General features: G+C 45.1%; 1 protein-coding gene across 1 annotated transcript in view; it reads right to left on the bottom strand.

Annotated features, from left to right (window-relative positions):
• The window catches only part of LOC311047338 (AT-rich interactive domain-containing protein 3B), a 71,573-nt gene that overhangs the window by 53,806 nt on the left and 3,025 nt on the right, over positions 1–14,742 (bottom strand). The gene's annotated exons all lie outside the window — the stretch shown is intronic.

Below are 14,742 nucleotides of genomic sequence, written 5' to 3'. Positions count from 1 at the left end.
TGTTGAACTATGGTGGCCTGCCACACTCCAACCACGGGGATCTTTTTGTCGGCCTGCCAAGTCCCCTTTGTTTCCATCCCTGGCACCGAAAGTGAACCAGCTTCTCTCTCAGCACGCCTATTGCCTATGAAAACAAGGGTCAGAGGGGGCTGCAATCTTTAATCCAAATCAAATAATTGGGGACTTTATCCCACCGCGGGGCTTATGGAATCATTTATATGGAGCTTCCTGCTCAAGGGGGTTGTTGCAGGATGGATGGGTGGGGGGGGGGGGGGGGGGGGGTGCGTAGTAGTAGAGCGGATAGGGCCCTCCCTTTATCCACTGACTACTGTAAGGGATCTCATGGCGGAGCCAGGCCATACGCTAGCACTGAGCACAAGAGCTCTTGCTAATCGTGATTCCATACGCTCAGAGGGGAAGGGGAGTAAATCTCACTGGCACTCTAAACATATGGTGGAATTCCTCTGCTCGCAAACACATCCAGCGCCGATTCTCTGCTCTTATTAGAGTTACTACGGAGCATAAAACACGGCTCGTATATCACATAAGAACAGGACATCACACACGGCCGCTGACTACTACCACTTGTGTTGGCTTTCTGAATGTCCACTCGTATTGGGAGGTAGATTTCTTGCTCTTGGGGGAGTAGACGAAGTGGCAGGGACATAAGACATCCAGGGGCCCTGCAGCGTGTCTCTACCTGCCCTATCTTCAGCCATGCTGCACCTCTAAACAGGCCCTGTGAAAGGCAGGCAGGCCCTGGGGCAAGACCACCCCTCCCTCCATTAATCACACCAATTACAGAGCCGAGAGTGAGAGGAGAATAAAAAGAAAAGAGTAGAGAGAGAAGAGAAGAAGAAATGCAAACAGTGGAAAGGAAAACAGAAAGATAAGCAAGCAGATGGGGGGAGTGCAACTTGCACACTGACCGACCAACTAACTTTTTCTCCTCGTCTTATTCCAAATTCCCAGAGAGGGAGACAACACACTGTAACCAACAACAAAAGGCCAGAGAGGCTACACAAAAGAGCTAGATCTGCATCTGTAGCTCCTGGGTAAACACGTCTGTTGGCGACTAGTAGGTCTGGTTTGCCAAATAAACTGGCTGCATTTGTTCAGCTCCGGCCCTTTCACCAAGACACCACATTCCACAGGCAGAGGCCCCATCCCCCCATACACTAACTGACTGGCTGGCCCCCTTTCGATGCCTCACGCAAATTCAACGTTTATAGGGCTGGCGTGGCCAGAAGTTCACACTCATTGGTTCAAAGAGCCTTTCACAGGCAGAGCAAACATTTTAGTGGATCACATCTGGGCCACTACATACAGTACCCCACAAGTTAACCCTTTTCTGGAAAATGTTTCAGGAGCATGGGAAGCCAGCCCTGAAAAAAGGCTGGCTTTTCCAGAACCCAAAGTATGCTCAGAAATGCATGGGGCCCCTGTCCCAAACCTCCCACCCCTCCCACTTAGATATAATTTGATTTGAAGCTATTAGTTTTGTTCCATCAAGTGTACAGTGACTAATCTGAGTCTCAAATATGTGGAGGGCTGAGCGCAGACAGAACCTTGGCTGGAAAAAAAACGTCAGACAGGAACGCTTCTCCGGGAGCAAAATAAACTACTCACATTGTACGCATTTGTGCAATAAATCTCCCCCAAAAAACACAAATTAAGTCTGCTTGGCGCCAAAGTAGCGCCATTCTATTCAGGTCAAAGGGAGCTATTTAGCCCCGTTCTCCTGGGTTAAAAGCACCGGCTAAAAATACCTTGCATATCTCACATCTTTCAAAGAGCAAGTATCCACTCCACCCCCCCAAGCTAATGGCAGTGAGAGACATGGCACAGGCGCGATAGGCCTTTATACGCACGGTCTCATTCTCACAGCCAAGGGGAACTTGATACATTCACAGATCAACAAAAGCCCTTCGCTATTAAGATACATCACGTCTAATTACATATGAGATGACAAGAGGTCACAACGCCTGCAGTCAGATGAGAGAAGGACCTCTTTGTCTCCGCCTGCGTTAAAAACCCAGTCTCCTTATTCTGGAGGTTTTGCTTTCCTCCATCACAGCAGTAAGTGTTATGACTATCTCACTCAAATCTGCAGTATCAAATGTTCAAGCCATAAGCACAATTCACAGCTTTTCCGCGGGGGCCTAATCGATAGAGACTGATTTCTCCATTCTCATGGGGGGGCAGGAGTATCCGTTTCCTCTTGGCTAGCGTTAAGTGTGCGGGGCCATTCTACCTCTGACAGGTCAGCACCCCCCAGGGACCCCACGGCCGGGGCTGGTGTTCCCAGTGTGGGTGTTGGGCTGCGGCCCCTGCCTCTCACTCACTCACTCACTCCTGGATGAGACCGGCTCCCGTCACGCATCTGGAGCACGTCTCCAGAGGCTAACGAGGGGAGGGGAGTGCCGACTGTCCCTACAGCTCTATACACATTCATCTATGACAGTGGTTCTCAACCAGTGGTCCTTGAGGGGGTTCCAGGTGGTCCCCAGCTAAATGATGGAGAGTTGGTAACCAAATGGCCCCTTATAGATCTTTAACTCTTGAGAGAGTAAAATGAAACCAAATGGACCCGTGAGGGTCCATTTGGTTTCATTTTACGCTCTCAAGAGTTAGATTATTGTTAAACATCTGCATTTACAAGAAATCACACAATTAGAGAATGTAGAAGAATTGTTATTTTGATCAACGTTTGCCTGTTATCTCTCCTATGGTACCAACATCAATACAGCATGGAATTGTAAAACAAAATCTTATCCAACGATAACAAAATATTTTTAATTTTGGGTCCGAGAGGCTAAATCTCATCAAACGGTGGTTCGTGGCTCAAATGCCGAATAAATAATGGACCTTGATATGAAAAAAGTTGCAAACCACTGATCTATGAAGTTCACATGGAGACATGCATTGGGGGAAGCCAGGGAAAAAATACAAGAACAATAATGCCAGATTTATACTTGGGTTGCACATTGTGGCACACAGCAAAAATAGTAGGGATGTGTAAAAGTGACCAAAATTAAATTCGATTACTATAACTCTATTAATAACGATTATTTGAATAGTCGACTAATGAATTTGTCATTTTAGCAAGCAGGTGCGATGTGAGACCAACTTAGCTTTGATTTCTCAGCGGACATATAAACTCAAGTCTTTTAGAGATGTCGAATAATGAACTTCACATTGAGAGGTTTTTGTTACAGAAGAAAAGCAGGATTTTAATAATAAGATAGATCTGGACAGAATCATCAAGAGGAAATTAGCTGGTTTCATCTTTACAGCAGCAACAACAGAAAATCTAAACAAAAAACATTTACCAGAAATCAAACAAAACAAAGAAAACATCAAAAGAGACTAAAGGGGAACAAATGTTGCTGTAACTATATGCTACATTATATTTGCTGTATTATATTTGCTGTAATGCAATATACTGAAATCCCCAAATCATCTTTAGGATAGGTCCTTGGTTTTCTAATCATGTTTTGGGGGCTCAGGCAAACCTGAAATGTCTGTGTTTGACCAGATGGTTAGCTAATCAAGGCTGATTCTGATGGGGGTTGGGGCCCATTCGAAATCTGCCTCTAATATTATTGACCCATGTTCCAGAAGTGTAGGCTGATTTGTATCAGCAAAGAGGCTTAGGCACAGTTATACAACATGCATATCTCAGATATAACACATACTCCTAACCATGTGTTGACGACTGATACCGGAACCCAAGATGTATTCCAGTAGATTATGTGTTCCATGTAAATGCATAATGCTTAAAAATTATATATAATCTTTTTATTTTAAACAACACATTTCAAGGTACTCAATACTCATGAGCACTAAAAATGGAGGAGTGACTGTTTCTGATAAGTACCTTACCTTCATATCTAAATGTGGTATTGTTCATTGAAGCCCCTAAGGATTAAAATAACCTATATTCATTGCAGAACTACCCTCTATGTTGTGCTGTTAATAATTCAATTTTCTTTGCCACTCTTTAATCATTTACTAACATGGCTTTTGAAATTATCGACTGCAGCTGACATGGTCCATAGTACTATTCACAATGATTGTCTATTAACCACATCAGCAAAAGATGTGCAAAGGGGCACAATCTGTTGGGCTTTTGTGATATCGTCTCATCTTTTTTCTAGTTATACGTCTGACTCTTAACAAGAACAGATTGTTTCCAATAATATGTAATATCAGATCATTTTATTAGTTCAAAGAATGCCAATATCGTAGTGATTACTTTTCAAGTACAATGTCAAGAAAACCAGCCCACATTATCCATATTATATTTTCACATTTAAATATAGCTTGGGTTTACTGGAAGATATTGTGTATATGCTGCCGACAATGATCTTTGTTTTTAGTATGTGTAGCGTTACAAACTATGTTTATCCATAGAAAGATATGGCCTTGTTGAGAGAGATATCCAGTATTGAAAACTGACCTCTGAGCTCTGTTTGGGAAATTAGGTTCTGGCAAATGTACAGTTACTACCAACACTGTCTAGGAACCCCTATATATATATATACAGTGAATGACAGGAATGTGGTGAATTGTTTTATTTGAGCCACATCATCAGGTGGATTCAAACAATGGACTTTGAATGTATTTAAATATGTTTATCACAGTCATTCTGCTGCCCTGGGGTTCATTAACCACTTGAACCCTACACATGTTTTGACCAGGGTTCCCCTCACCACTGTGTTTTTTTACTGTATACCCTCGGGTAGGTTGGCCACCTCTAGCCACCCGTAGGCTTTATTTACAAGTATGTTCCTGTCTTACCTTCGTGCTTATACCTCATGGAAGATTGCTTGACAATGACTGGGTTTTCACAATGAAGCACCTAATCTAAATCCGATCTATTCTAGCATAATACAATGTATGTGTTCTGCACCTATAATAGAATATTTGTTAAATGTTTTTCAATACAGAGTTAAAGAATTAGAGGCAAAATATTCAATACATTTGATTATTAACCTTTACTTAAGCAGGAAAGTCCCATGGAGATTAACCACTTTGAACCTGATGTCCCCATTTTGGGCCTGTCATTATAGACAAAAATCTACAAGCTTACAACACATCTCAACATGTTGTGAGATTGCAGATTGGCAATTTTCACTATTCACAGTACGACTAAATATATAGGGTTTAAGTGATTTCTAAAGAATTACATTACAAATGTTCATTGTAGAGAGGCAGAAAGTTGTTCCATCTAAAGTCAAGGTGCTATGGCTCTGACTGTTGCTTTGCTTACTAGAATCATAAGCCGACTCCACTGGCCCACTGCCTCTGGAAATAGTGATGGCTAAACGCCCGATATGTGAATGTAAATTCAGCAGAGATGACATGGCGTTTAGTCTAATGTGATGTTTCCTTGGCAGTCAGCGGGATCCCCCCCCCCCCCCCCCCCACACACACACACCCACCCCTGTGCTGCGGAGGCTCGTCCTTACAGGCACACGATTACGCTCAGCTGGAGTGTGAGGACTTGGCAGGCGAACAACCTGGCCACGTGCTACTATAAACGACATCGGATGTTGGCAGGCGGACTAGACTGAAGAGGCAGCCGCGGCGCAGGCAGGGGGAACAACTATAGCGAGTGAAGGAGGGAGAGAAAGGCTGACTGTGGTGAAAGGAAAGTCATCTACTACTTACTACACAACCTTCCGTACCTCCTTCTCTCCGCCGCGTGGCTTTGTGCCAAGACCCAGTCAGCTGCTGTGTGTTTACGCCGGGGCCCTTTGACACAGTAGTTCAGTTAGCACCTACAGGCCCCTGCCGCTAGCCCTGGACCTCAGCCAAATGTAGTAGCAGGCAGCAGCGGAGGAGGAGGAGGAAGCCAACCCAGTCTAGCACTAACAATAACCCGACACCTTCACTCCTCACCTCCTCTGCGCCTCCTTGCTCCCTGCATCCAGGTCTCGCCACTGACGATGAGAACGGGGGTGGGGGGGGACGACAAATACAACTGGGACAACTGCATTATGGAAATATCCAGGGATGGGCCGCATGTTGTTCACCGGTGTATTTCCAGTCTCCAATGTCATCACAACACTTAATTAAGCTCTATTTTAAACACCTTGTTGTACGACAGTGTCATGCTATGACAATTGCCGATCTACAAGCTCACAAGCTCAGTTGTTTGAGTTTGTAGATCAGCTATTTTCGAACATTTTGGACATGCCCAAAATCAGGATGCCAGGTTGAAAGGGGTTAAACATTTGATCTGATCCAGCATAATCAAGGACACGCATAATACAAGCCAAGGGTCTAAAAACATTAGTGCAACAACGACGTGCAAGTTCAGCCTTACAGTAGTGCAAAACTCAAGGTTGACAGTTGACACAAGCTCACATGCCGCATGTAGGGGACGGTGCAACTACAGACATCACTCTACACATACACACCACTTTCCTATATTAAAACTCCAGGTCACTGAACGCTACAGTGTCATATGAGCCTGGCTCCCTGTCCCCTGCAGCTGGCAAAGGCGTTGGTTAATGTCTTTGTCTTTTTTTTTGGAACCAACCCCCCCCCCTTCCTCCATGGACCTTCATTAAAGGGCAGGTGTTGGGATACACCGAGTGGGAGTGGTCGTAAAGGACGAATGAAACCAGCGATTGGTGTTGGTGGTGGTGGGGGGGCTTGTGGTTTCACTGCTGACTGATCAGATTACAGCAGCCATCAGTAGCTCCGTTTCCATTAGAAGCAAGGAAGTCAATCCTCCAGGGTCGATTTGGGGAAGAAGGGAAAAAGAAAAAGGGTGACAACTCGTAATGGACAGACACCATTTATATTTAAATGTGAGAACTTTTTTTTTTGTGTCCTTCAATTCAATTAGATAGGAAGGGGCGGCTCATTGTGGACAGGGAGATATGCATGAGAGATCCCAAAAAGTCATTTACATCAGAGGCTGCAGGAGCCATTTACGTTCAGAGGCGAGGCAGACACCTCTCACACAAAAGGGGGAAGGCCATGTGCTTACAATAGCCATACTTAGCCCAGGAAAATAAAATAGGCCCTTTCAGTGGAAATACACACGTTCCCCATTTAATGTTTGCCATTCCCAGGCTGGCTTATGTGAAATGGGTTCCTGACATAAAAAGGCCCTGTATTCACATCAGCTTAGCTTCGTTTGGCTACACAATCAATAAAAAAGGCTTCGTTGACAAAAATACAGTCTAATTGTTGAGGTCACAGAAGCGAAGAGCAACGGAACAACTGTTCAATCCTACACAGCAAATTCCTGAAGGTTAATTTAACTGTGTAAGAGTGTAAGAATCGACCCTTATGGGTCCATTTTAGCACTCTCGTGATATTTTACTGTGTGTAATTGTTAAAGAGATGACCATACAGTTGTCTCCTAACAGACAAACCTGTGCAACCTTTTGTGTGTCTGTCTGTGTAGAAGACTCATCGTGACAGACTAGAGGTTCCTGACTGGGCTATGCCCGGTTTGTTGTGGTGGTGGAAGCAGTATTCAGGCCAGCATTGTCCGGCAGACAATCTGTGAAGGGAAAGGGTTACTGCGGACCCACCAGGGGGGCCTTTTCAGTGCCTGCCAGGAGCAGATGTACCCTTTGGGACTCTCAAATAAAATAAAGTGTCTCTCTGTCCTGCGCCAGTGGGCCCCCACCTGCTATACGGCTCCTCCCTATTCAGACCCTCACCGCTCTTTACCCGTTTACAGCCCTCCGTTAAGACCGAGTGAAATGAATTAACAGATCTCCAATCAAGAGAGACCTGGCCAACACATGGACACCCCTCCCCAGTCTCTGGTTGGAAGCCCCCAGTGGGAACACTCACTGTTTGAAGAGTTGAGTCTTTAATTCTGTCTGGAATGTTTCCTTTGGGTGGGGCAGTGTAGTGTAGTGTAGTGTAATTCTGTGTGTGTGTGTGTGTGTGTGTGTGTGTGTGTGTGTGTGTGTGTGTGTGTGTGTGTGTGTGTGTGTGTGTGTGTGTGTGTGTGTGTGTGTGTGTGTGTGTGTGTGTGTGTGTGTGTGTGTGTGTGTGTGTGTGTGTGTGTGTGTGTGTGTGTTGAGACAGACCAAACCCCCCCCCCCCCCCACCCTACCATCTCCTCCTTCTACGACATCTCCTCCTGCTGCCCCCTCCCCTCCCCTCTCCTCCCCTCCCCCCCTTCATCGCCCTACTAAATTCAATACCTCTATTTCTGGGGCGGGAGGAATCTTCCACACTTGGCTGTTAGGGGCAGGATAGTGCGAGAGCTCACGCCGACCACAGAGAACGGCCCATAAGCCTACGCCCGCATGTGATTAGGGGGAGAGCTGTCGTAATAATTGTTTCGGCTGAGGTTTCTGTTGAAGTTTCCATTTCAGTGTGGTAAATACACGCCATTGTTTATTTTTGAACCCGTGGCCAATAAGTCACACCTGCAGTAGATTTACACCTGAAGAAGGTTGCGTGACCCAAATACCACATGCTAGTCTCAATTAAACGTTTCCATTGCAAGTAGGGGGAGGGGGGGGGGGAGGGGGGGTGTCAAAGATTGTTTTCCCTGCAGACATACGAAGCCTGCAGTATCAGCCGGGCTACATTAAGCATAGAGCAGATCACATCAGAAAACTGACATTAAGATTAGGCCTGGCACAGTTATTACATAATTGTCTAATCGTGATTATTTGAGATGCTTGTAATTATTTTACATTATCATAATAGTTTCCATGTTGAAACATTTTCATACAGTTTCAAATATAATTGTTTGTGGGACAAGTAATCGTCAAGTGAAATCTCATAAATCGTGACAGCCCTAATTAAGATTAAAGTGTTAAAAGCCTCAGTGCTTTCATCCAGATCTGTTGGCCCCAGCCTGCCCTCATAATAATAATAATAATGAGGAAAAAGCAGAGCTACAATGCACCGAGACACATAATCCCACATGGAAATGACCTTAAGAAGCCCAACGTAAATACTGGACCTCACCTTTGTCTGTTTAAGGAGTTAGCAATACCAACTAACCCAAATCCAGGTGAAGAAAATAAAAGCCTTTCACAGTTCAGCAGTGGATTAAAAGAAACAGCTAGAGGAGAACAACTTTAGTTCAACGTTCCATTCAGCTTATGTTCAAAGATGTTTGGAGAGCTTCGGGTTAAGTTTTCATCATACTGTACTTGTCAAGTCTCTGGGTGACTGAATTTCCCCCGTGGGATAATAAAGATATCTATCTAGCTTCACTGCTGGACAAGAGTTTTAGTCTCAAAAAGCTAACAAAAATAACAAGGTGCAATCCTATACCTTTAAACAACCTCATCTGTACTGAGATCACCATTGTTGTTAAGGGGCCAAATTTGGAAATTAGGTTAACCAGTTAGTGTCCAGACCATTAATCACAAATGCCATTAGTAATTGCATTTTTCCGCTGTGAGGTCATTTCAGATACTGAGCAGGCCACTGACAATGGACTGAAAAGATTCAAATTCATACAATAGCAGGTCGAATGACAGAAGCCTCCTGACCCAAGGGTCCAAAGAACATTCAACAACTTAAAACAAATATGTTTTAACTGTATGATTCTGCTGGTGACCTATTGCACTGTATGAATGTGTGGCGTAGAGCACCTATGAAAAGAAACAGAGCACATATCCAGCGCACCAAGGCTGAAAAAGACCATGACAAATCAGTCTAGGCGAGTGAATGCAATTTCCCCACACTATAGTTACTACTATACTCTAGGGTATTTTCCTGCACTGCATTCATATTGTTGCCTTTAGTTCAAGTGTGCCAATATGTTCACATCTCTTTCTGAGTGTGGCGTGTTCCTGCACTACAGTCAAAGACTCACAAGGTCAAATTAAATGACTGTGCATTTATTCTACTATTGTATGAAAGTACTAGTGTATGAAATAGGTAAAGCATAGATAAATACAAACATAGATACATACAAACAAGTATTATTGGCACATAATTAGATAGGAGAGTGTAGACGGACAGGAAACCGAGGCCAGAGAGACGAGAGACATGCGATACAAGACGCCGGGAGTCAAGATTCTAACCCGGGTACTCGCAACTCATAAGGAGCACGTGGAAAGTGAACCGACCAACCAGCTGGGCCTCCAGGCACCCCCAAATTCCTTACAGAAGTGAAAGAAGGGAACGGGAGAATTCCCTCTTCTACTTGTGCAATAGACACGGACATGCAAGGACAAACTTAACACCCTAGCTCTTTTCTTTGTTTGTTTTTTTGCATTTACAAACAATACAGATCTTGGTCTCTGTAACATCTACATATTATGTATAATTCATGTACAGTATATGTATGTTTGTAATGTATAAATAATGGTAGGCCTATGTGTTATGTGTGCAGTAGCATTTATTTACATAATTTATTTTGGCAATAACTAATGCCAACGGCTCCCCACATAATAGCAGGCCCCCATACCATTTCATATTTTGTGACAAGCTATGCAGTGGATTTTATGGAATCCAGTCATCCGATCCCAGTTCAAAATGTGAAAAGCGCTTAATAGACTGTCATAGTGAAGATCATCTTCAGCTGCAACCATGCAGCGTGCTGTCTCTGTGCAAACTGAGAGCTGGTCATAGATGGATTATGTGCTTGTTTAATAACCCAGGGAGAAATCTGGATGATACAGACGATCAAAGCACAATAAGGACGGCTATTTAGTGTCAGAATTGAATATCTTTACCCTAAAATAACTACAATCTAACAATGTATAAAGCGAGAAAGATTCACATGTCCAAACTAAATTATGAATGCATCATTGGTATAATGTTACTTTAGAACTGAATGACCAATATGACCCAATCATTTCTTGTCTGAGTGGGGTTCTAGACTGTAACGCCAGTCTAATTACTTCAGCATAACAGGAAGTTCAGTAAACCAATAAGCCCAGCTAAAAAAAGGAATCAGCCATTAAACCATTTAGAATCCACTGACAGTTTGTGGCACAAGTAAAACTGACATGACATTCTGAAGCCAGAAACTGGGTCACAGTGGAGCGCACACACCTGTGTCACACACACACAGTCACATACACACAGAAGAATTGAGGCCTCCTGATTCCCACCGCAAAACTCAGGGCCTGCCACAGTGGCATCGGTTTCTCACACTTGCCCAACAACAAGCCGGATGGCTTAATCAGGGTGCCCTGCATTGTGTAATGCATACTTTACTTTAGTTTAGTTTGTTTGGAGGGGGGCACATTTATTTTTTGTTTTGACAGGAGACAGTACACAGTAAAATCCTGAGTGTTAATTTAAGTCTGAGAGTGTAACCATATGGACCCTGAAGCGTCCATCTCGTTACATTTGTACACTCTCAGTTACAAATGGATACATTCACACAGTGAATTTGACCATGTACGGACACAGGAAACCAAGCGGGGAAAGGACATACAACACAGGTCTCAGCGGTCGGAATCAAACCGGTGCCGCCGCGATTATGTGGTCGACACACTATCCGGTCAGCTGGCGGCGCCCCCCGTCAAAATGCAATACTTGAGTCCATCTGTTGAATACAATGTTCTACTCATTTATCATGAATGAGCCGTAAATGAAGCCAAACGGCCCAGTCTCTAAAAGCTTGCGCACAATCATCACACGCGCACTTCTATCGATCTAGCCCCCCCCCCCCACCTCCCCGCAGCTGTGCAGCTCTCCACTTCCTGCCTGATGTGTTGCCGGGGCGACAGCTAAATTATGCAACAGCGCTTCGCTCAAACAAACAGGTTGTGATGTGTGCGTCGCAGCCGGTACGCTCCCAGTTAAGTGATGCGACGAGGAGGCTCATCCCTTCCATCGCACCAGTGTGTGGTCACCTCTCCTCTTCCCTCTGCCATCACAACAATGCAAATGAAGTCGGGCTCTGCGACTGCTTCGCCGGCTCCATTTTCTCTCCAGCTTGAGTAGGAACGCCGCGGAGCATTTAAATGTTAGGAAACTGGTAAACCAGTGACACAAAAAAAACAAGCCACTAGTCTGTCGCCACCACCACCAACCGCCACCTCCAACCACCTGTAGCCTTTTCATACTTTAAGAAACAGCTCCGTTCAGTTACTACACCAAACAACAGTTACAGCAACCGCTACGGCTCCGAGCATCCTCATCGGCACGTGTGGGACCGCAGACAATCCATGGACTCCAGGCATGATTAGAAATCTATTAATCACGGGAGGATTATCAGTGTGTGAGTGTGTGTGGAGCCATAAGGAGTGCTGGGGGGGGAGATTACAGGGGTCACTTGGCCTGTGTGTGTCCCTCCGCGCCGGTGCAACAGGGCCGGAGCGACGCGGGCCCCCACTGGCCCCCGGGACCCGCTGACCCTCCCCGGCGCTCCTCTCCGCGCGATGTCTTTGTCCGTGTGCTTGTTTGACAATTATTTACTCTGCTGTTTAGGGCAGAGCCGGGGTCACCGCACATACATCACTGACAGAATAACACTGGCTACCCGTGTCTGGTCAGCCCCTCCACCACCCCGGACCGCCAGCGTGACCCCTCACCGAGCACACACAAACGTTAAGCACTCCGGGTACAGTACTGAAAAGACTGTGCCAGAAGGGTAATTGAACGTGCGGATGATTGTTCCTGATTGCAGGGAATGACATCCAACAGGACCCTGTGTTACATTAGCATGACATAACATGTACCACTCTCGTGTTTTCTACATCTGTAGCACTGGGTTAACATGTTACACTTGAGCCTTGGTGACCCTAACCCAGCACTGTTTAGTGTTGTTTGCATATGAACGTCAGCCGTCTACAATATTCAGTATCGGCTGATATTTACCTTGATGACTGCCATCGATTCGCATATCAGCAAATTAGATGACATTCACAGATGGCCGTGGCTGATGTTTTAGGTAGCTGTTCAACACATATAGCAGGCAAAACAGGCTATATGTTATATTTCAGAAAAATAATCTTTGTCCTGTGAAAGGTTATATCTAAGTTTGTTTGACAGTATGATGAAGAGCTGAGTTCAGATTTTTTATAATAATAATTTGTTTCCTTCGCACAAAAGGGGAAATCAATAACAAAATGAACTAACAAGAAACAACATCCAAATTGCTATTTTTAACATCAGTTGAGTTTCACAATCGGTGCATCCCCACTCAAATGGAAATGTCAATGTAAAACTGAATGCAAATGTTGTGTAAGCTGGCTACCTCTAAGCCAGCCGTACCTTCTGTCATTGCTTTTAAAGAACATAATGAAATGGACTCCCTCCACCTCACATGCCATTATTGGAGGACGGTATTTGCGGCATCTGCCGAGCTCCGTCGCTGGCCTCTCCAAGACAATGCCATCAAAAACAGGACCCCACTGTCCCCCTCCCCCAGCACTGCAACCTGAAACTGCCTGAAGAGATGAGCCGCCATTAAATACAGCAGAGCTGACATAATGACAGGAAAGATAAAAGAGAGGAAACAAAAAAAAAAAGGAAAAAAAGGGACAGACCATTTCTCGTCTCATGATGCCTCTACCCACCCAACTGTCACCCCCTCCCCCTCCCTCACCTTCCAAATAAAGACCAACAGGCCTCCACTAGAGTCTCGCACAGTTACAACTTCTCCCTGATCTCTTGTAGTGATATGGCGTTCACACACACACACAATACCAACAATACCACCAGCTCTCATTCTCACCAAGAACAATGAAGTCCGACTCCATTTCAATTCAGACACTTTCTGCTGGGAGATAATGGCGCCTAGCTGGCTGATACAGCAGAGCCTGTTTTCTGTCCACAAAAGAGCCACTGGTAGTTTACTGGACTAGCATTTATTCCACCATTACTACTATTCCGTGACAGTAAATCCTCAGTGTTCATTTAACTTTGAGAGTGACCCCAAAAATGTACATGCAAGGGCTGTCAGAGTTAACCACTTAAACCCAATATACTTCAAATGTGTCAAATAGAGGAAAACTCTACAAGCTCACAATGCATTGCTATGCATTGTGAGCTTGTACATCTGCCATTTTCGCTGCATATTCGCCCTATACAACATGTCCAGAATATGTTAGGGAGAGACGCTTGGCTTCAAGTGGTTAAATGAACACTGAGGCTGCTGGGTTCATCCCCACTGTCATTTTTAAACTTCCCCATCAGCCATCACTCCTGTGCTGCTGAGAGGGGGGCTAAATTTGGAAATGTTTGCTACACAGGCACCGTCCAAAGACATTTCCCTTTAAATAGCCAGTAATAAAATCCCAGCAAATGATAGCGCTGCATGCTCCTCCCACTGATCGCAACAAGTCACACAGATATGTCCTCTAACGCTGCTGTACTGCTGAGCAAATACCAGCTTTTAATAACCATGACCCAACTGTCGTTGGGCTCTCCTCAACCTTTTCTACTTCCCTAGCGGTGATGTTGCTGAACCACACACACACAGCCTTGGCTCACAGATTGCATTCCAGCACACTGTAACATGGCGATGAGGCAATATTTACCTTCAAGGAAAAAGTGCACTTGGCGCACAGCCGAAACACTTGAGGGGGTGTAGTGTAGTAAAGAGCGGCTACTGTTTAGAAGCTCTGTCTAACCCTCCCACCCCATGAGTGCCGCGTGCCGAGTCTGCCGACCCAGCCAACCACCCGCAGACTTCCAGCAAGCAGCCCTGCCTTCGCCGACTCCTCTACCTGGACCTGAGCCAAGGTCTGCGCAGCGCTGAGTAAGACACACCGAGAGAGAGTGAACGACGAGATAGATAAAGAGAGATAATTAGAGGGAACGAGAGACCGA

This window comes from Gymnoscopelus microlampas (assembly GCF_963454915.1).
Source record: "Gymnoscopelus microlampas genome assembly, chromosome: 1".
NCBI classification, from domain to species: domain Eukaryota; kingdom Metazoa; phylum Chordata; class Actinopteri; order Myctophiformes; family Myctophidae; genus Gymnoscopelus; species Gymnoscopelus microlampas.
The sequence above is the reverse complement of the archived record's forward strand: the minus strand, read 5'-3'. Positions and strand labels throughout refer to the sequence as shown.